Below are 23,234 nucleotides of genomic sequence, written 5' to 3' on the forward strand. Positions count from 1 at the left end.
CCCTTGCAAAGATTCAATTTTCTAAATACACATTAAATAAAATAATAACTGAATTAATTAGTCTAGGAATGAAGAGTAGATCATTAGTTGAACTGTAAAGTTGAAAAATGAAAACCAGTGGCACAAGAATAGTTACATTTTGTAAGGATGAGGCCAAAGAAAACAAAATTACACTGCCTCTAGAATTTTTAAAAGACACATTGTGTTAATAATAATGGCTAGTGTCAATTTTTTGAGCTGTGTTTTGGTTGAATACTAGTTTGGTCTGCTTCATGCCTTTTCTTCTAAGAAAAAAAAAAAAATTAAAAAAGCCATTTGCACAAGTGCAGTTCATCCTTTCTGCCCTTGGAAGAAGATAATTTCCCTTTCTTTCATTGATCATTCTTCTTCAAAGCAGACAAACATAAGGATGGGAGTCGTGTTCTCTGCTCTTTACTTTTCAGCAGGACCACAAAAACAAACACCTTTTATGTTGCTTGTAAAATCAGAGTGCATAGAAATGCAGAATTTTTCCCTCTTCGAATCCTCAGACACTGGCAGGCCAAACAAACCATGGTCTCAGACATTTATTTCATTTTGCACTTTGAGCAAAGGTTCCCAGGCAATGCAGTACCCCTGAATTTTGTGTGAAAATGGTGCTCAAAATCTATCAGATCCTCAGCTGATATAATTCTGTTCAAGTCTCTTTTAGCTCTTACCAGTACAGCACTTCCAGGGATCACCTAGTATTTATTAATGTGATATTTCCTGGTGTGATTATATGTATACTTCCTATAATTTAGGAACAGCAAAGCCATTGTATAATAATCATTTCTCAACTGTAATTTCAAACATTTATCATTTAAATATTTTTCTCTAAAATTAATATCTCATGGTTGTTTTCACCTTGGTTGGATGATGTATATAAGAATGAACACAAAAGAGAATCAATATAGCTATTAACTGACTTGCCCACAGGATATGATAAATGAGGGGCCAGTTTGAATTCCACTAAATTTTCTCTGATAGTATATCATCATAAAAATTTTCATGTACCTATAGCATTCTTCAAGTGCATTTTTTCTACTTATGAATGTCCTTTATTTTAAATTGTAAAAATCCAAATAATAGAAGTATCTAATAATTCATATTTATGAAACATGAAATTTCCACTAATGTCACAAATACAGCCAGTATATTAGACAAGATTTTGCTGCACACCAACTTCTCTCTTTGGTTGTCTTGAGAAAGGTACCTGAGGTGGGAGGGTTCAAGGGAAGTGGGAAAGGTTTTGTCTAGGACTGATTTGGATGCCTGGGGGGCAGAACCCTGAGACACTCAGCCTGCATCTAGTCAAACATAATTATGTTCAAGTTTCAAGCTGAGGAGAAAAGCTTAAATAGGAACTTACCTAGGGAGCCTTCTTAGGCATGAGTGCTAATCAGTGTAAAACTAGTTAACATTTCAATCAGTGCTTATTGTATTTATTTATTGCAATTTTTTACCCAGTTTTCCCTTCATCATTGAACATAACTTTCTTTATAATCTATATGTCACTTTTCTAAGATTGAATGCATTTTCAAAATCATAATCATTTATAAAAATTAAAATCATAAGGAAAACATCTTAGATTGGGTTTAATTATATTATTTCTAATTAAAAATGTTTCTGTTTTTATTGCTCAGTGTTTTGTAGCTAAGGTAAAAGTTCTAAGATGTTTAATAATTTTAGAAGCTTTTTCTGAAGGGCATTTGAAATAGTCTTCAGGTGTGAAGTCTTTCTCACTGAGTTTTTTAATGCTTTAGTTTTGTTCAGTTTTGAGCATTTGTGTGCACTTACAGCTGATTTATCTCCAGTGTTAAGCTTTCAAGATCATAACACATCTCCATGGTCACTCTACAGTTGTAGAACAGCAACACAAGTTTAGGTAGAGTTGGATAGACTGTACAGCTTGAGTTGAGCAACAATGGGGTAAACTCAGTAGTTTCTTTTGGTTTAAATTTTAAATTTTCTCAGTATTTACTGAGACTTTTTTCCTATTTGAAATATAAAATAATAGCATTCTTTGTTGTTTAACTTTCCAACTATTGTTCAGTGTCAGATCGGTCTCTGGCTGGATGTGTTATTTGATCCAATGTGTTTCTCTCTTTTTCTCATATCCAGCACCTTCTGAAATTACAGTCTTTTCCAGGAATCTTCTGTAGTCTGGCTTCCTAAAAGGAAATATGATAAATTGCATTCAATACACTAAATGTGCTTTCCTTTTTCTAAGGTTCTTGTGCATTTGTATTGTTCTCCTGCCTCCTTTCCCCATAATTTTCATACCTATATTCCCACTAAAACAAATTAACTTGAAGCCTGTAAAAATATTAAATTCCTTTTCATATTGTTTTGTTTTATGTTAGAAGTTTAGTATACTAGTTGTAATAATATTGAATGTACCTAAAAATCTTCAGTATCATAATGTGCTCAAGTTTCAAACTATCAAACCTTCAGATACAACATGCAGTTGTTTAAATTCAGTGGTAATGGTGTATCACTGAGATCTGAGCCACCTCATAACTCATTTGTGATTGATAAGTTATCTGTACAGATCCGGAGCAATGGCTCTGTGACTATCAGTGCCTAGATCTTCTGAAATTTTATTATGTAAGATGCCTAAACTCTGCTCCACCTTTCCAGGTTTATAGGATCTTTGTAGAGAACTAACCAGATTATTCTAAGCTTCCCCTTGACCAGACAGTAAAAGTGTTGTTGGAGGATATTTTCTTGGTCTAGTGCCCACCTGCAGCAGCCAGCAAGGGTTGGGGGCTGCTGGTCCCTCTGTCAGTGGTGTCACTGGGGTGTCAGCCAGGACCAGAGAGGAGCCCCAAGGGCACCAGGATCTTGGCAGGGGCTGCTGGTGACCACCTCAGGGTCAGCTCCTGTGCTCATTTTGGCACCCCACGACAGCACACAGCACTCAGATTGAAGCCAGGGCATCATCTTCCTTCTTGGAATTTCAGTGCTGGGGAGCAGTCATCCTAGCCTGTAGGGGTGAAGCATCTATTTCTGATTTTATCCAGTTTGACATGTTTAAATTTGCTGAGGATCTCTGCTAGAGGCACTTGAGGGCCCCAACAATATGGAACCAATCATGCTAGAAACACATGAGATGTATAATGTTGCTTCAGAAGTATTTTTTATTTCCTGCCCAAAGCAGCTGCACCAACACATTAAATGAAGGTAGGACAAACAAACAGTTAGGGCTTGATAAAGAAATGTTTCTTTTTTTGAGCTGTCACTCTTGCAGAGCTGTACTTTAGGTCAGTGATATTAAAGCTGTGACCCAGTCAGCAATGATATACTTGGGAAACTTTCTACACATAAATGTGACACAATGAATTCTTAGTCATCTCTGCTTCCCTTTTCACTTCATTAATAGTGATAAATGAGTACCTTATTATGAGAACCCTAATTTCCTGGTCTCTAGCAATGAGGATTTGGCTTGGCTTTTTAAGGGGGGCATAGCTGGTACAAAATACAAAACACAAATGTTTTCTTGCATTTGCTATTTAGCTGTTTTGTATCTACCCATGCATTAACAGAAGCTTCTGATTAGGTCATGTCTTACTCTCTGTTTATCTCAGAAGTCTGGTTGGTTTTTGAACATAGATGTTCAAAAAGATAGATGTAATCTGGTTAATCTTTACCATCTTGATAGACTTATCCATCAAAATTTTGATGTGTCTGCTCTTGTTATTTACACTGACATTGTTCTCATCATATTTGTGTAGTTTAAAACTTATCTTTCAGTGTTCAGACTTGGTTGCTTCAGGCTTTGTGCTTCAAGTTTCAGCTCTAATTCTGGGATTCCTGTGAATCTATTGAAGGTCCCTTTTTGTTTCAAAATTAGTGCATCTAGCTAGTAATTCCTATGCACAATATACACAGTATTACAAATTAACAGTACTTAGAGAAATCTATAGATCCTTGTAAACCCAAGTACCCCTTTCTGTGTTGTATGATTTCTTATCTGGTCTTAATTTTGCAGAGCTGAATTCTGACAAGATAGAAGAGTTATTGATTGTTCTCCTCCTCATCTATTTCATTTCATCATTGTTCTATTTTGTCTGGAGTTTAAGTTCATAAACCTGAAGGAATTTTTGACCTTGTGCTTTTTTTTGAGGCTGACATTAATCACATTGAGAAATGAGATTCCCAGCTGGAAGATGCTAAAGAGCCATTAGGAACTATTACATTAACCTACCACTATTTTATCTTTCCCAGTTGAGGCTGAGAATTATTAAGTTGATTGGGATATATCTGTATGTTTCATTGTGAGCTAGATAGTAATTGCTAATTCTTTATTTGTGGTTCTTTCTCCCACTTCCCCGAAGTATTCACAGCTGTGCTAACAGAACCCTGAATCCAGTCAATGGGAGCATTTTGCTGCTTTAACAAGAAAGGGCTTCAAGGCTAATATCAAATTTTCCAGGCAAATGCTTACATGCTCCATCATTTGTTTTCTTAAGGATATGATTTTGAGCAGTGAGTAGTCAGCTCAGGTAAACAAAGCAAGCAGGAACACCTGTTGTACAGCTTCTCTCCAAGGCACAAACTCAAAAATTTTTGTAAAATGCATTTCATTATGCTGCAAAAAGCAGAAGTTTTTCTGAAGAGCTTTAGAGAGAGAATGCCTGTCATCAAATAACAAAAAGAAAAAAAAACATCCCTGAAGTCCTTGTCTCTATTTAGCATGAAGGAAAGAAGACAGGTTTGTTTGTTTTTTTAATCTTTGCATTATAAAAAAGAAAGTTATTGTTGCAAGTGAGTTTGATTTCATACATTTAGAAGATGAATAGGAAAGGGAATTCTGGACAGCTTGACTGACTGACTACCATGTTGTGTGGATATGTATGTGTGGTTTGATGATGCTTGCAGGTTGCTGTAAGTTTATTCTTGTAGAGGAGTACTGGTAAACTGTACAGGTTTTCAACTCCATGCCTTTTTACAAGTCAGTGTGAATATCTGTTTACCATCCAAGTCACCTTTTCACTTCACTGCAAAACCATCCCTGTACATTACCTACCAATTACTTTCCTGGTAGGCCACAGTGATTTTGTCAACTACAACAGGGTTAAACCTTCATGTTTTTTAATCCTTGAATCACTCCATAGGCTATAGCATACTTTTGCTTTGTACAGAAGACAAGGGAAAGAGAATGTGATTGCTTTAAGTATGGAGGGACAGGGACAGTTACAACCTGTCCTGTTTGCTGTTTTTTTTTTGTCTCAGCCAAAGAGCTGGAATGTGGGAGACAAAAATGAAGGGAAAGTACAGAAGAGCAAAAATTGGACACATATCCTCTAAGAAATTCATGTGTTAAGGTATCAGTAATCACAATGTGGCTGAAGTCACTGTTGGAAGGTAGAAAACATGCTGGGAACAGCAAAATTGTTCCAAATGTAGCCCTTCAAAGGGGGGGAAGTCAAACCAAACCAGAATAGTGAAGAGTGTCTTCTGAAGGCAAATTGCCTGTGATTCTTGTGGCATCAGGGAGACTTTCTAGCTTAAATATCATTGTTAATGGGCTGAATTAATGTGCCAGTGTCTGGCCTTGCTGGACAGTGTATTAGTGCAAGCATGTCTGTTCTTTCTTTTAGCAAGCATTGGCATACATTGATTTAATATTATTCTTCGTGCTGAGCTCTGCAGACAGATTGCTAAAATGCAAATGACCCAGCTGTGCTGCAGATAGATCTTTCACAGCTCAGAAGATGACTTTGCATATTCAGAAAAGCAAGGGAATGAGAAAGGACTTTCTCAGCTCTTGTATTTTGTACATCCCCTTCAATATTCATTGCTAGGGTAGTTTTAATTTCAAATCATGTCACTGCAAGGCTGCTGGTATACTGAATTAGTTCCTGGGTTTTCCTTGTTTGTCTATAATTGTCATTAATGAGGGAAATTCATCACTTCCCCAAAGTTCACCACTCAGCTGAAAAATATAAAGGGCAATTAAACATGTTGGGATTCTTTTTCTACAGCAAAGGGCAAGGGAACCCAGTTCTCTGCTGCTCTTTTGGGGACAGCTTCTTGTAAAGCAGCTACATAAATCAGACTCAAAACATCCTTGCAGGGCTGAAACCATGGAAGAGTAGCTCCAGGGGTTAATGCCTGAAGGACTGGGTGTAGCCTCAGAGAGTTTAATTCAATAGTTTAGGGGATTACTGCAAGTCCAGTAGAGTTGGAGGATTGCATGGGAAGCTCACATAACCAGTTCTTCAGCTGGTTATGTGGTGTTAGTTGCTATTATTTAAATGTTCTGATAGTAGTTCCCACAGCAATCAGAACTTTCTAGGCAAACATGTAAGTTTAATTGGAACTAAACAAAATAAGAGGTCGTTTATGGGAGAGAACATTTCCTGAAGCAAGTTAAAACTCATAGTTTGCAGTAAAGAGAAAATAATAGTATGTAGAAATCTATGTGAAGTAGGTCTTATGCATATGTCATATTGAACATAGTCAAGATGACTTGTGAGCGCTTCAAAAAACTCATTAATTTCTGCATTTTCTGAAGAAACATTGCTTGTTACCTTGGAGTAGAAAATTCTGTTATAAATCTGGTTCTCCTTCCCTAGAAAATGGCTTTTTGTCCTAATTAATCACAGTGCCTTGCACAGGCTACTGATGGGCCTCTTATCTACCCCTGCAACTGAAGCAGCTGGGGCCACCACCTGTTAACTCACTCCCAGCACCATTTAATGAGCCAGAGTGGCTGCTACCTTCAGGTTTGTCTGGCAGGAAAGAAATAGGAGCAGATGCCAAAGAGGAGAGAGTGCTGCAAGGGACAGCCCAAGTGCAAGGAAAAGCCAGAAAATTCCAGGAGCAAGGGCAGGTGTAGAGAGGACAACAGGCAGGTTTGGCAGCATCAAAGTCCTGCAGTGCAAGTTTATTGTGCTCTCTGCCAAATGCAAACTTTTGAGAATTCCAGTGTTCAGTCAGAAATGTGTAATTGGATTCATACAGAACTGATCCCACAGAAAACTTCAGCTGATGGTTCTGCTACTCAGTAAAATACATTTTGCTGGATCTGTGTTGAAGCTGCTCAATGCCTTTGTTTGTTACCTACTGCACAAATAAATTAATTAATTGCAAAGATACAATAATGTTGTTTCATGCTTATGCATAATGAAATCCTCAGTCATTTACTTTTCTCTTAAAGGCTATTATGAATGAGTTGTGAAAATAATAGGAAAGAAAGGTTTTTAAATATCATCCTTACTGGGGTTTTGTCAGGATTGCAGTGATGCACTGTTCTTTGAAGGCAAGCAAAAAAAGATACTCAAACCATTAAATAAATGCTTTATTCTTCCTTGTTTTAGTACGAATCAACTTCTAAGGGGTTTCTTTTACACTACCGTGTTCTTTTCTCATCAAAAGAATGCATTTTGTGTGTAATTAATAACACTTCTGTACCTGTGTGTACATTTTATTTATAAACTATTTATTGAATGGCTAAAACACACTTGTATAACCTATTCATTAAAAACAACAACAACAATAACAAAAAAAAACAAAAAAACAAAGAAAAAGCAAAGCCATCCTTGTGGATTTACTTAAAATTTCCTTGAGCCAGATCCTCACATTAAGGACATTATGGGACAGCAAATTTTTGCCGTTTCCCTTAGCTTGAATCTTTCTTAACTTCTGAAATGAAGCAGCTGAGCAGTGTGAATTTTAAATGAAGAACTCTTATTACTTGTGGAGACTCTTAGCTGATTAAAGTGGTCATAACTTCCTAAATTATCCAACTTAAATAAGTTAGCTGGCTGAATGTGCAAGTCTAGAAAGATGCTGTATTAAGTCTTATGAAAAAAAGAATACTTCCTTTGAGCTATTATGAAATATTGGTAAGGATATTCATCAGATTAGCGGGATTTTGATACAGACTTGTGAATGTTCACCAAGCTGTGAAAGTCTAAAGGTTGCCTAATTATTCACAATTCTGCACATAGCCTGAAGTTTTACCTTTTTGTTCCAGATCTGAAGAATAGGTCTACATCATTGAAAGCTGGTCTGTAGTTTTCTAAATAAATGCATAATATTATCTATTACTTTCCCTGTACAAAATTTGTGTCTCACAGATTTAATAATTTGACTTTTATCAATAGTTCTCCTTTAGGTACTATCTCTGCTTATACTCTGAGAGAATAAACTGTTTGATCATTGTGCACAACCAAGTGAAGAAATAAGAATAAATTAAATATTCTTTAAGACACATTATAATGTCTTTCTACTGTAACTCCAGAGGAAACCTAGAGTAAATCAAAATAGCAGGAAAAAACTTGGCTATTAATTTACTAATTTAGTTCCTCATCTTAGGCTGTGGTTTGATGCAGCCCCAGTTGGGCTTTTTTGTCTGATGTCTCTTCTTGAATTCATCTAGATCACTAGAAAGGAATCAATGGGAATTGATCCAATTTGTAGAACACAATTCTAATATTGATAGTAGTTTATATTCATTTGCTTCACCCTAATCTTTTATTAATGCTCATTTGCAAAATGCTGTTCATGCTGTTTCCTTCCAGTTTTGCACCCCCAATCTGCTGATGATAATGAAATTTAGATAAATGAAACAAGAAATAATGAAGCTGTAAATTTTGGAATTAAATGTAGTAACAGTTATTTTTTGTAGTCAGACTTTTTCAGTAGGTGACTTTAATTTCAGATAAACAAAGACTAGTGTAGAAAGTCAGACACATTAAATTCTTACACAAGTAAGAAGTTGTGTCTCTTATGGTCTTTCCAATTTTTCTTTATGTCCACCAAGAGGCTGGACCAGGGCATCAATACTGAATCACCTGGGGATTTTTAAGGATGCATCATCAATAAAATGTGTCATCCAGATATATCTCCTGGTTCAAAAGAAGCAATAACTGATGGAATCACTTTCTCTTACCAGTGGGGAAAAAAAGCCACTAGTGACTTTTCTAGGAAGAGCAGAGCCACGGTTAAAAACATGTTCAATATAATTTTTGGAGTTAGAATATTAGAATGCACTTGCATATAAATAGCTGTGAAAATAAGTGTGTCTTTCTGGCTTGAGGTGTTTTAGGAGCCAGAAGAATGAGTAACAATAGTAAATATTTACTATTTGGATTATCTAAAAAATTTGAAGCATTAAAGACATGTAAATTAAAGCAGAAACGTTGCGACCATCAAATAAAATGGAATAACTCAGAGATTTCAGTAGAAATTTCATTTGAAAACTCTCCTCACATTCATGTAAATCTTTTGTGCTCTCCAACAGCTATTGGCACCTAAAATTGTTCTGAATTTGTATGCAAAATAATCTTTATGCTTTAAAGGGGTCATATGTGCTTGGGCTGACTAATCCTGAAAACATTCCACCAAAAAACTGCAGCAGTCAGTGCTGGTAAACTTAATATTCTACTCTCAAGTCCAAGTAGATGTTTGTTGGGTTTTTGAAAGTTTTGGTTTTTGTTTTTTATAATGTCTTGCCCAATATAATGAATGGTTGCTCTGGAAATTTCCATGGAAAGAAAGAATGAGATTTTTTCATTGTATGAGGGTGTTCCCCCCCTCAAATGAAGAGTATCTCAAGTGCTCCTGTGAAGGAAAAGTGTAGAAGCAATTGCTAAGGGTGCCTTGATCCTTATTTTTTGTTACCTGAGGCTTCAGTATTCAACTTCCTTTTCCCAAATAAACTCATTTGGAATTATATTAAAAAGGGAAAAAAAGGAGGGGAAACTCCTTTTGACTTCTTCCTGCAGTTTTGCATACTTATAGATAAAAGTATTTTTTCTATTGAATTTCTTTTTGGGGGTGAGGGGTGCACTGTGTTGGTATTTTGGGTTTGTTTGGTTGTTTTTTGTTGCCTGGACTGTTGATTTTTTTGGGGGGGGGGATTTCCATAATGAATCAGCCAATTACTGCCTAGGAATTTTTTTAAAGCTTTTTACTTCAGTGAAAACTGACCATTTTTATTTGAGCAGCTAAGAAAAAATAGAAACCTTGGTTTAAATATTTCTTGTCTGATACAGAAATTCAACCAAGATGTCCAGCCATATTGGAGAGGGGTTTTTTAAGGGATATCTCTGTCACTTCTGTGAAACCTCTTGAGGACTGATTATGGCATTTCCTTGAGGAATGAGGCACCAGGTTCAGCCTGTGCTTTGACTCAAACTGAACTGTAATTTCTTCATATATCAGGTGAATTGTTCTTGGGATTACAGTACATTTGCTTCACATTTTCTGGCATTGTAACAAGTCCAAAAAGTATAATGATGTAAAATTGTTTATTATGTTTAAGGGAGCCAAGTTGAAAATTGCCTGATCCTACAGCATGGTAGTCATAAGAAATACATCATGTCTTAACATTCAGACTTTTACTAGCCATTCAACAGAGTGCCTTCACAGCAGTCCTACAGTGAAATGTGTTATTTAAGTCAACACTACTTACCTCTGTTAAGTTTTTACAGAAACTCCCAAGGAAAGCTGGAATTTCTGACAGAGCTGAAATTAAATTCAGCCCAGCACAAAGGGCAACAGCCCAAAATGTAGCACTTATTGTTCATTAAATGGGTAGAATTCATCATTAGAGAGCTATTTCCAGCCAGAGACAATAATTTGACATTATTTGAATATAATTTTCAATATCAGGTGGAAAAGTAGCATTTCTCAAAGAATGAGAGAGTGAACAATGTCTGTATAGTTTTTGATTGTAAGTAACAAGTGTATTGTCACTAACAGATATCATGTAAGTATCAGTAGTGTCAAAAACAGACTAATTACCTCCCTCATTTACTTTTACTGAGTGATTGGAGCCAAGATTTGCAAGCCTAAATAGCAGCAAGTAGTTGTAGCCTGGTTTTTAGAGCTGCTGCTCTCCTAGTCTGTTGGCTTGGATGGAATTCACAGTATTTCTGAATTGGAGACTGTTCCTGTTAAAACCCCTAAGTGAGCTTTGAAAGGGGCATTAGCATTGGTTGGTTGTGAGGTGCTATGGGGAGGATGGCCCAGTTCTTGGTACACCATATAGAGGGGCAATCTTGGGTAAAAACCCCCAATTTGTTGTGCAGTTATATTTTGCACATGACACCCAACATTTCAGTGACACACAGAACACTTCCAGTAGCTTTTAGTGCATCTTCTTCCCCCTCAATCATTTTGAGTAGTGTGTGGTAAAATCTCCTAGAACACAATCAATCTCTCAGAATGATGATCAGCAGGTTCATTGGTCAAATTTGTTCTGGGCTCCCTGTAGTCCATTATAAACCTTTGCACTAGCAAAGGTAGGAACAGCCTCAGCCACTCAAATTAATAAAAAAGTCCCATCCTTCTGTCCTTTGCTGCAGTAATTTAAAACTTTGACCCAATCAACCCCTGAATGCAAATGAGTGAGCAATCTGGAGAAACAGAGTGTTGATCCAGTCAATCTACAGCCATTTTTAGAGCAGATTTTAAAGATGTACGTGACATTGGCCATTAGTGAGCCAGCAAAGATGAATGGGCCAATAAACGAGCATATTTCACTTCTTTCATCTGCCAAGATGAAACATCATCTTGGTGTTCGGCTGCTTTTTGTTGTTTGGTCTTTTATTTTCTTAATTTGCACGACAGTATTTTGAAAGGCACGCTATCAATCCTTTAATTGACTTTTCTAAAGAATTTTTTTTTTCCTATAAGTTCTCTTGAGTGGGTTGGTCTAGATGATTTTGGTTTTCTTAATATTTTTCCTTTGTAACTCATTAAAAATATTTTGATTTTTAAAGATATTGTCTCTAAGATTATTTAGAAAACAAATGGAGAAATTAATGTTTGACATCACATTTTAAAAATGAGTGACTGAGCTAATAAAGCATCCAGAAAAAAAAAAAATTCCAGTTAATTTTTTACTAGTTTTGTTTAATATATAGCTGCTTTAGATGTTTTGTGAATGTTCAGAATATTTTTTAGCAATGTGGATTTTTTTTTAAATGAACAGTTATTTTCAGTCATTATAGAAGTCCAGAATATGTCTGAGAGAGCAAAACATGTCTTTGAAATAATTAATAAATTATCTGACACCTGTCAACACAGAAAAAAGAAAAAAAGCAGCCTATTGTTGTGGCAGTATTAATTTTGCAAAGACATTTCCTTCTTGGAGTTTTCTTCTGAACAAATACTAATGTCTCTTTTTAGGTATTGTCTGTTGGACAGTGCTCTATCAAAAGTAAACAAAAATAGGATTTAAGTTTAACAAACAGTTATACACTGAGAGTAAAAAGGCACAGTGATATTATTGACAAATTCCTTTGGGTTGTGCTGTTTTGTTTTCAAAACAACTGCGATTTTATTTTATTTTTTGTTTCGAATCATTTAGTTCATCGGTATGAGTTATATTCACGATGGTGCTTTGTGGAGCTTTGATCAGCAATTTATCTTGGGGTCTTAAAACTTGTGTTCATTTACGTGTTTAGTTGACCAGCTGCCTTCCCCTTTTTTTTTTTTTTTTTTTTTTTTTTTTTTTTTTTCTTTTACCAATGTGACATTAAAATGGAGCGATTCCTTGCAAGGATCTTTTAGCGGAAAACGCGTCTTATTCCGTGCGATGTTGAACTGTTGCCTTTCCATGGATGGCTCTTCCCCTTTCCCCTTCCCCATCTCCCAGCAGAAGTAGAGCAGCCCCTCTGTGCTTTCCATGCCCCAGTCGTCCCCCCTCCTCCTCCCCACAAAGAGGTGAAGTCCCCTGGGTCTGTAATTGCCAGGAGATGAAGCGATGATGGGGAGTGATCACAGTCAATAGCTTTGATTAACAATAAGGTGGAAAATTAGCAATGCTAGCATTCAGCTCCCCTGCCTTCCCATCCCCATATGCTCCCTGCAGCCTGAGCTGGCTGCCTAGCAGGGTGGCCACTGTGCCTGCCGGGCTGCACAGCCACACTGGCAGTGGACAGAGGGGGACAGTGGGCATCTTTCTGGGGACAGTGGGCATCTTTTTGGGGATCCTGGACGATGTTCCCGGCCGCGTTTCTCCAGGCTCCACCACGCAGGCAGGGGAAGGACGAGGTGCGCCGTGCGCTGGCACTGTGGCTCTTGCTGTCATGTGTGGATTTAATTGTGTCTGGACGTGTTGTGATCAAAATGGCAACTCCTGTTTCTCCTGTGACCCCATCAGCAGCTCTGGTGTTGTTTCCGACAGACTCCGAGGACCTAGAGAGGGGGAGCGACAGCGGGACGCCCCTGCCCACCTCTGAGAACGGCGACAATTCGCTGGGCTACACAGGTAGAGTGCACCTTTCCAAAATATTCCTGACTGCCTCTTTCCAGCCCTTTCCATCTGCCATTGCCACCTGTACGTGTTCCTTTAATCATCTGTGCTAGCTGGCTCTCTTTCACCATCACCTTTAGGAGCTCAGCGTTAGTACTGTTGGGAAATGTTATTGTGTTTTTTAACTAACCAAAATGACTGTCCTTGTGTGTGTGTTAGTACTTGCCAGTGATTTAAATGTTTAAATTTGCCTTGTTGAGACAATGCACCCATTATTTTCCTTTGAACTGTATATATTAGTGCATGAGGCAATGTATAATCTCAAAGAAATTTTTCCAAAGACCAAGGGGATTTTTCCATATGTTTATTTGGGGAATTTTTGTGCTTTGTTTCTGTTATAAACAAAAGTAAAATATGTTGCAGCAGGGAAGAAAACCCAAATGAGACTAAGTTGTGATTGGAGAAGAGTGTGTTTCATTGACTTCTGCTTTGCATAAACTACAGAAATGTGTCTCAAGGCCAAATAAGAAAAGCCACAGAATAAGCAGCACCATACAGCAATGATCTCTGAGAAACCCAATCCTGTAACTTGTCTGCAGCCTGAAATGTTACCCAGCTCCAGGAGTCACTGACCACAGCCCAGCCTCAGCTGCAGTCATGGGTTTTCATTAATTACTGGTGATCCAGGGTGGCTCAGATATTCTTAAGACATTCTTGAGAGTACAAGAAGAGGATAGGTAAAGAAGAAGAGAGAGAGAGAGCAATTTCTTTTCTATTCATAAAACTTCAGGTCCTGTTATATGCCACTTATAGTGATTGCAGCTTTCATCACTTGCCCATCACAATCATCTCTGCATGTGGTTTAAAACTTTGACACATGATTTTATTTCAGTTTCAAATAGAGGGCTTTTTTCCTAAAAGGGTAAGAAAAAAAGTAAAGCAGTACAAATTTCCCCTCAGTCAAGACAGATGCCTTTTTGGGAAAGCATTCCATGAATCCTGCTACATATGGATTATTTAGACTTTTCTGCATTCTGAATATTCTTGTTAATTTTATTCTAAATTCTTCCCCTTGCATGCTCCAAATTTATCACATGTACATTTCTGATGCACATGGATCATCATATTGACAAAATATAGCTTAAAGGATGTTGGGTTTTATTCCCTTACTGTAAGTTAGCCTTTTGCTGTCAGAAAATAGGTATGGGAATAATGATCCCTGATTCTTGTGTTTAAACAGCCACTACTTTACTTGGAACAGCGAGTCAGACTCTTTTGATAATAAACTGGCTTAGTTTTACCTGGAGATGAGCAGTGGGCTCCCCTCCAGCCTCACCCATCCCTGCTCTGGGGCTGGTGCTCTACAGGCAGATCCCAGCACCCCAACAGCCCCCTCAGGCACAAGGGTGACAATTTAGAGGAAGACCCCATCAATTTTTCCACTGGAGAGGGGCTGGAGGCTGGGAGCAGGCTCTCCCATGACTAGTGAGTGCACTGGGAGGGTGATGGCAGGCAGAGGGTGCAAGGGCTGCAGGCAGCCCTGCTCCAGTATTTAAGGCAAATAAGGCAGTGTTTAAGACAATACCTCCACTGAGGGCTTGGGGACAATGTCCCAAAGGGGGCACAAAGCCTTCTGCATCTGTCCACCCCGAGGATCCTTGTCCTGCTCCAAGGAGCAGCTGGGCACTGCATCCCAGGCAAAGGCCTCTGTGGGGTATTGCACTGTTTAACCTTCCTCTCCAGGAATAATGGGGTCATTTGAGAGCACTGACAAAGGCAACCCCTGGTCTAGTAGCTCCCCAGAGGCTCCACTTCTTAACTCTAGCCCATATTTTAATAGGTATTTTCCAAATAGGCACAAAAGTCAGAGGCTGAACAAAAATTAACACCTAGAAGATGACTAGTCTTGTTTAATTGGAGATTTTGTACCTCCATTTGAATGAGCACTGAGTGAAAGAAAGACCAAGATTTTCACATTTAAAGATTTAATGATCTAGTATTTTTTCTTCACTATGCAATAGTAATCAGTAGCACTATGTGTGTATACCTTGGTTTATGTGGAAAAGCCCTGAGGTATTTTTTAAAATTTGTCCAACAGATTTCTTTAGTAATCAGTAAGAGATTCTAAAAATAACATTCATTGGAATGAAAACTTATAAGTAAAGTTGCCTCTTTTTTCCTCCTAATTATGGGTTCATTCATATGGGCCTAATATGGAATTCATGGATTTTATAGAAGTATTCTTAGATCACTTTTCTTCTCTCTTACCTTTAGAATTCTATTCTCCAAAGGAAAACCATTCCAAAAGCTTCTTTGTACTGAAAAAGTCTCTGACTCTTCCCTAAACTCACTTGGATTAAGTCCAGGATGTCTGCACCCAAGGGGTGATATTAAGAGCAGTTTATTTTTCAATCATGTATCTATTTTCTGGTAAAGACTGAGAGCACTGACACATCTGCAGGGCACATCTTCCTCCTATTCCATATAAATTTAGCTGCAAGCAAAGCATTTATTGTATGGGAAGTTTCAGGATTAAATATTATAACTTTTTCCTGCATCTTTTCCTTTCCCTAGATGTTTTTCATGGTGAATATATGCAGCTGTTTCAAACTGTTTTTAAGTGGATGCACATATCTTGTAGGGAGGGTTTCAGTGTGCTCTCCTAAAGCCTCTTTCATCGATATTATTTATTCTCCTAAATCTGGAGATTTTTCCCTATCCATTTAGATTTTGTTGTCTCCACTGTGGATGTGAACACTTGAGTTGAGAAGTGAATTCATGCCAAACAGTAAATACATCAATTTCAGGGGACAAGAGGAGATAATAACCCAAAATGCTTCAGATAAATTTGAAGTTGTTAATACATTTCGAGATTATTACAACAAGGAAATTATGAACTTCTGTTTGATTTCTCATAATTCTCACTATGTTACAGATTTTTTTAAATCATTATGGTAAAATGACATCCAGTAGCTGTTACACTTTTTAATGATCATCAGGGTTTTATAATCAGAATAATCTTTAATAGTTATTTACTGTAGACACAGCTAGAGAAGTTTTATATGCATCTATATTAAAGATAATCAAAAAGCCTGAGCATAGGTAGGGCCTGAATAAACCACAGAATCAAGAAAAGAAGTTCAGCCACTGAGGATTGTTCCATATGCATGACACTGGTATTAGACCTAAGGAGTTTATATGAAGGGTTTTTTTCTTGAATCTTTAATACCAGAGAAACACTAAGGAATAAAAAACCTCTAAAAACTGATGTGATCCCATAGGCAGCATAGATATTGGATGTAGCTGGATTGATTCAGCAAAGAATTTGGGGTTTAAAAAGTTAAGGACTTTTAACTGTAAATCTGTCAGTTTAAAGAAATGAGGCTGGATGATTACCTGGTCTGCATCTTCACAAAATTCAGTTCTACAGTGTCAAGGACAGCTTGGAAAATAATTACATAGTTTAGATTTGTAACAGCAAAAAATCTAGATAGCTATTCAAACCATCTGCATAAAGAATAGGCCAAATCACAGTGAGATTCAACAGGATAAAAAATATGAGTTAGATACTTTGTGTTGTATTTCATTTGTCCCAGGGAAGACACCCAAAGTAACCTTCTGAAACTTTGCATCAGCATGCTTGTTTCTCTTTCTACAGACTTTAAGGGGACTTCAGACCACTAGCAATGATGTAGATACTTAAAAATGATTGCAAGTAATTTCACATCCCCTTCAGCTTGGATCTCAGTTCAGAAAGGAGAACCAGGTGATAGGAGTGAGAGAATATAACCAAATTTAATTTGATCACCAAGCAAAGACAGGAGAATGGAAAATGAAAGTAGGAATTCAGTTCTTTGTCAGGTTTAGGCTGTGGAGATGTCAGACCAAGCTATTGTTTAAACAGTTGTTTTAGAAGGGATAGAAACCCTAAAGTTACCATCATTGCTTTTTTATTTTTTTTCTTTTTTTTTTTCTTTAAATTCTGGAAAAAAGAATAAGGACAAACAGAAGAGGAAGGGAGGGAAGCAAGGAAAAACATCTATCAGTTCCCATTGTATATCAGAAGAAGAATATGGAAAATCATCTGAATAAGATACTAGAGGAACTCAGAGGATGGAGAATTTAAGGAAAAAAGATTGTAGAAGGAAATGTCTTTAAAAAACATCAGGTTTCCAAGAGAAGGGCTTGTATTTAGTCACCAAAGGGAGCAGATGATGTGTTGAGTGATGTCCTGTAGTCCTGGAGAAGCTCTGAGAACCTCAACTCTGCAGCAGGGAGTAGGAGAATGTGAAAAAGATTGGATAAAACCATATTGACTAAAGCTACTAAACAAATGTCGCTGTTTAATATTTACTGTTAGAGCAGATTTTCAAGAAAATACTAAAGTAATTAATATTTCCGCATCAGATATCACATGTGGCGTGCCAGTAAAGAAAATATTTTTTCTTGGCTCACAGGCTTCTTTTTTCCTTCCCCAAAATAGTGCAAAGGCAGTAGGTGTCAAATATGAACCTCAGTTATTTTCCCCATAATCAGTGGCTGCAGAGTAATCTCTGAGATTGCATTGTGCTGTGCTATTGAAGTGTGTGCAGGCAGGATATCCCAGGAAGTAACACATTTCCTGTTAAATCAACTGTGGCATAAATATTGGGGATCATTTAACAGATCACAGAGTATCACTTGTGTTACAGAGACCAGGAGGATGGCTTGTGAAATTAACACTGCATAGTCAAACATCTGCAGGCAAGGATCACCACTCCTCATTAAGAAGAGTCATAACTTTTTAAAGGGATATTTCCAAGTACTTTTTCATTCCTAGTTTTCTCAGACAACTCTTCCAGTGTGCAAAGAAATCCTGTGGTTGCCAGCTGAGACCTGAAATTAGTCTCCAATTATTTCCCCTCTGATTTTAATCCTTTAATATTTTGTATAACAAAAGAATCCTTTTTTTCTCACATTGCCTTTCTTCTTTACTATTATTTTTTCATGTTTATGTTTATTTATTTATATTTATGTTCGTATTTTTGTTCTTAGTGGATCACTGCTTGTCCCATGTGAAACAGGACAGGTTGACCTTGGAGATCATTTTAAGAAATGAAGGGGAAATCTCTCTTTACTTTATGGCCAAGTCTGAGACATTTATTCCTCTAGTCCTGTTGTTTTGCATAGATAATGCTGTGTATTATAAGGTGCTTGATTTGAAAAGTGATAGTTCAGAAAACATGGTCAAGAAAACATTTCTTTGAAATCAAAGGTGGAAATTACACTAATACTTACCCTGTGGGAAATGCAAGTATGTTTCTTTTTTTCTTTTTTTCTTTTTTTTTTTTTTTTTTTTTTTTATTGTTAAGATTAGTAGAGTTAGTAACTATTCATACAGATTTTGTGGCTGAGAAGGAGGAGGGGAGAGGAGAAAAAGCTGTGATATGCAATAGGATGAGAAATAAAAATATTGGAAATAAATATTTGCTATTTGATATTTCTTTTAAATTGTCACCTTTTGTGTAAGTTAGAAAGATCAGTATTGGGAGAGAAAAGCACATGGCAAAAAGCAATTTGGCTAATGGATTGAAAAAACTGACAGATGAAGGTGTAGGTTGCAGGGTGTGGATATTTTTGATTTGGAGGAGGCTGTAATTTTGTATGGGAAGCAGGTAATTAGGGATGTCTGAACAAAACAAAAATCTCTTTTCCATGCAAGAATTCCAAGTGAGCTGTTGGCAGGTCTCATACTGCACTGCATTCATTGTGGCAACCACCTGTGGAGAAAAACAAACACTTGTTTGCACTGCAGATCCAACAGACATCTGACAGGGATGGGTGAACCACTACATCAGATAGCAGCACCATGGTTTTTTTGGTTTTTTTTTTTTTTTGCAATTACAGAATCCTTATTGCCAGTGATAATAGTTGATTTCAGCTGGACATTTGCATCTCAGGATATGTACAAAGCTTGCAGTTAAAACCCTTTTCCCAGTTTTTCTCTGTTTTAAAACTTGCTAACTGAGCAAGTGTGCTCTTGAGTCACTGGGAGAAGGGACACAAAGCCCCATGATACCAATTTTCCCATTTTACAAAGTTACTTCTTAGAGTACATCTGCACTCTAAATCCAGGAACAGATGGGTACTGTTATGCCTATTAAAAAAAAAAAATAAAAAAAAAGGAAAAAAAAGAGGGAAGTAAATCCCCTGCTCTTGTCTGTCAGCAAAGCTCTCTGTTCCCCATGTCCATCTAAACTGTCAGAAAAGTCCTTTCAGTTTTATCCTTCTCTTTGCAGGAAGTCTTCTGATACAGATGCTGAGGATTTGTTGTAATATGTATTAAAATATAGATGTAAATATAACACAAATCAACAGGATTGCCTGTCAATGAGAGCAGGCAACACTGATATTGAAGCAATTATAATTTAATCAAAACTCATATTAGCAGTATTGGAGTACAAGTACTCCCACTTGTACTGCCAATTTTTATGAAAAATTTAATAGAAAATCTCCTCCTTTAAATATTAAGTTATACTTCAAGGCAGAGTTTTATTAAAACAAAAAGCATGGCAATGTCCCATGTTTCTCAATCAGTGAGAGCCAAAATATTGTGAAGAATTTGTTAATACTGACTTTAGCAGCAGTAAATGCCTCGTTATAATTGAGGTGCTAGGAATTTTTCTAAACCATCTCTCTCAGGTGGATGAATTTGAGCTTGAGAAGGTGCAGCAAAGAGCTATTAAAATAGTTAGGGAATACAAAGTTTATTTTGATGTAGGCCTTAATGAAAGGGAGATGTGGCTGCATTTGTTGCCAGCCTTGTGATTTCAGAGAACAAAGAGAAAAAAAGCATATTGCTTATTCAATTTGGAGAAATTCAGTTATTGATAAATGGACTATCTTCAAACAGTACTCAGAATCTGGGCTTTTATTATAGGGGATTCTAAGGTTTTATTTGTGTTACCCCTTGACAAAAGATGAAGCAGTAAAAAAAAATGGATTTTAGTTAACTTAGGATAGAAATTTAGGATGTGATACAGGAAGAGATTCTAGAGCACTTCCCAGCGAGGAGTTTGAAATCTAATTTCCAAATATTTAAATTTGTGGTAGGCTATGAGACACTGTGCATGCTTGATTTGATTCCCCAGGATGAGCATTTTAATCTTGAGTTCATGTGTTCCTAATTAATTACAAGACAAGTAAAATCAAAATAAAATGCATTCACAGCATATTATAGTTTCTCTTTTCCATTTGGGCTGTCACAGACAGGAACCCCTGGAGTTGATGAGAGGCTTTCTGCTGAGAGCCTCCTAGCAAGAGCAAAGACAGAGCAAATTACCCTCAGACACTGCTGTCAGTTCAGTGAATTAAGTATGCAAAGCAATTTGTGAAGATGTTCTGAAGTGCAAATTTCTGCCACTAGGTCAAAAGAGTATGAGTTATCACAGGATGAGCAAGGTAAGAGGACATCATTCCCCATCTTCATCAGGGTGTTTGACAAGTTAGTATTTGATTTTAGCCAGGCAAATTGCTTTATTTAAAGAAGCAGGAAGTTAGTAACATGGATGATTAAATTAAATGCATAGCAGTGAAATGCCCTGCATAGATGAGAACATTAATTTATTTTTGTCTACAATAACACACTTTCATAAGTAGTGCAGGAAAAGAAAAACATTGAAATATTTTCAATAATTTATATATTAGCACTGTTGGTTATTTATCATAATAATTACTATATAAGATAATGGATGTACAGGCTAATTCAGGTTGGAAGCAATGATTGGAGGTCTCAGATCAAACTTGTTAAACAAGCAGGATCAGGTATGAGGTCAGACCAGTCTGATTAGGGCTTCACCCAGTTAGGTGCTGAAAACTTCCAAGGACAGAGCTGGCACAGCCTGTCCTCAGAGGGAAAAACAATTCTCCTGTTCAATCTGAGCCTCTCTTGCTCTGATTGTGCCTGTTGTGTCTGCCCTGCCACAGACCCCTGTGAGGAGCAAGTCTCCAGTGACCCCTCTCAGTAAAGACCCCTCTCAGGAAAGTGTTTGAGTTAGTGAGTTGGTTTTTTTTAAATTTTTTTAGAGAGAAATTATAGAGTAGGGATTAAATTAAAGCTTGTGGATGGATTGAAGCATATTAAGCTGCTTATACATAAGGTAGAGGTGTAAGTTTGAGTTTTAAAATAAGTGAGTCAGTAAGTTTTAGCATGAGCTCTAATGCTTTTAGTAAGTGAAAAGTTCAGATACTAAAGTAGAAGTGTGAGTTTTATTGAAAGTTAAAAAACATATGAGTGTTTTTAGAGGAGGCTTTAAGACTGTGGTTGTAGACTGTGCTTAGACATATTAGAGCTATAGTAAAAATATTACTTACATTTTTTAGATAGAATAAGATAGGTTGTATGTGTAGTCTCTACATAACCTGGCGTGTTAAAAAACTAGATTTCTAATAAGTTAAAGAGTGGTAGTTTGAGTTTGCATCTTAGCTTATTGAGAAGATTCTATATAAGAGTATGTATTGGGGAGTTAGTGGTTTTTTTGTTTTTCTTATTGCTTTTTTGTTGCTTGTTTGTTTTTGCTTACTGCTATCTCTTAAAAAGAAGACAGGAGTTGCTGGAGCAACATCCACTTCTTGGGACTTTTGACAAGAGCAGCTTTTACTTTTGTTTGAGACTTTGTGCTAAAACTTAGCATAAATTTTGTGACTGGACTTTTTGTGTCTGATGTGCTTTTGCAATAAATAACCTCTTAGCAACTATTAGCTGCTTTGCTCATTTTAGAAGATAACCTGATGAAGCTGATGCTGAGAGCACCAGAGGCTGTAACCTCCCAGGCAAGGAGCTGCCCTGTGGCTCTTCACTGTCCTGTGATTCCTCTTCCCCAGGCTGAACATTCCCTGGTTCCTCATCCTCCCAGGCAAGTGCTCCAGCCCTGAGCATCCTGCTTGGCTCTCTGCTGAGCTCAGCCCAGTTTGTCAGCTGCTTTATCTGCTGCTGGTCCAGAGCCCCAGTGCCCCCCAGCAGAGCTGCTTCCCAGCCTGCAGGGATGCAGGGGGTTCCTCCTGCCCTCTTTCCACAGCAGGACTTTGCATCTTGTAAAATGTCATCAGCTTCCTCCTGCCCTCCTTTCCACAGCAGGACTTTGCATCTTGTAAAATGTCATCAGCTTCCTCCTGCCCTCCTTTCCACAGCAGGACTTTGCATCTTGTGAAATGTCATCAGGTTCCTCCAGAGCCATTCCTCCAGCCTGGCTCCCTGCTGTTGGCCATGTGGATTGCTTCCCCCAGCTTGGTTTTGCCTGTCAGCATGAGGAAGGTGCCCTCAGTCTCCTCCTCCAGGTGTCAGATAAGGACCTTAAGCAGCCCAGGACAGGCATGGACATCCCTCTTTTGTTACAGCTCTCCAGGTACACTGCAGCCCATCAAAAATTAACTTTTGAGATGTTTATCATCAAGTTTTTGCTCATCTGGTGGTTCACCCATCCAGACATAACATCCCTGCTTGGATACAGGAATTTTGTGGGAGATGATGCTGAACCAAATACATGGGAGTCTAAAAACACAAGTACTCTATCAATTTAGGATTTCCCATCAAAACTATCTCCCATGTTTGTACTGCTTTTAACTGGAGCTCTTGTCCCAGGATTAATACATTAACATCTGTCAGAAAATCCAGTTATTTTTGGCAGATCCCTCTGGAAGTGCTGCCAGCCATTTGTTTTCAGTGCTTTGTGTTTGTATGTGATTCCTGTGTGTTGCTTATCCATAAACCTCAACAAGCTGAACCATCACCTTCTAGTGTTAAAACATTGTACAGAGCTTTTTAGAAGGCACTGTATTGATTTTCAGTGACCCTTGTATAAGGAGGGAGATGTTTTTCCATGGTACAATTTACTGGAAAATGTATTATTTATAGGGCTTTTGTTTAATGCTTCCTAAAACGCAGTGAAAAAACTACTACTAAAACTCACTGCTGCTTTCTTTATTGCAGAAAATATCAAATTATTTTTCACTCCTAAAT

At 37.4% G+C, this 23,234-nt stretch overlaps 1 long non-coding RNA gene across 1 annotated transcript in view; it reads left to right on the forward strand.

Annotated features, from left to right (window-relative positions):
- LOC306799651 overlaps positions 1–13,222 on the forward strand; it is a 274,779-nt gene extending 261,557 nt beyond the window's left edge. The window contains exon 3 of the long non-coding RNA XR_013773651.1: positions 13,169–13,222. This is a non-coding gene — a long non-coding RNA (uncharacterized lncRNA). The remainder of the gene's footprint in view (positions 1–13,168) is intronic.
- The last annotated feature ends 10,012 nt before the right edge of the window (positions 13,223–23,234 follow it).

This window comes from Erithacus rubecula (assembly GCF_903797595.1).
Source record: "Erithacus rubecula genome assembly, chromosome: 1".
Lineage (NCBI taxonomy): Eukaryota > Metazoa > Chordata > Aves > Passeriformes > Muscicapidae > Erithacus > Erithacus rubecula.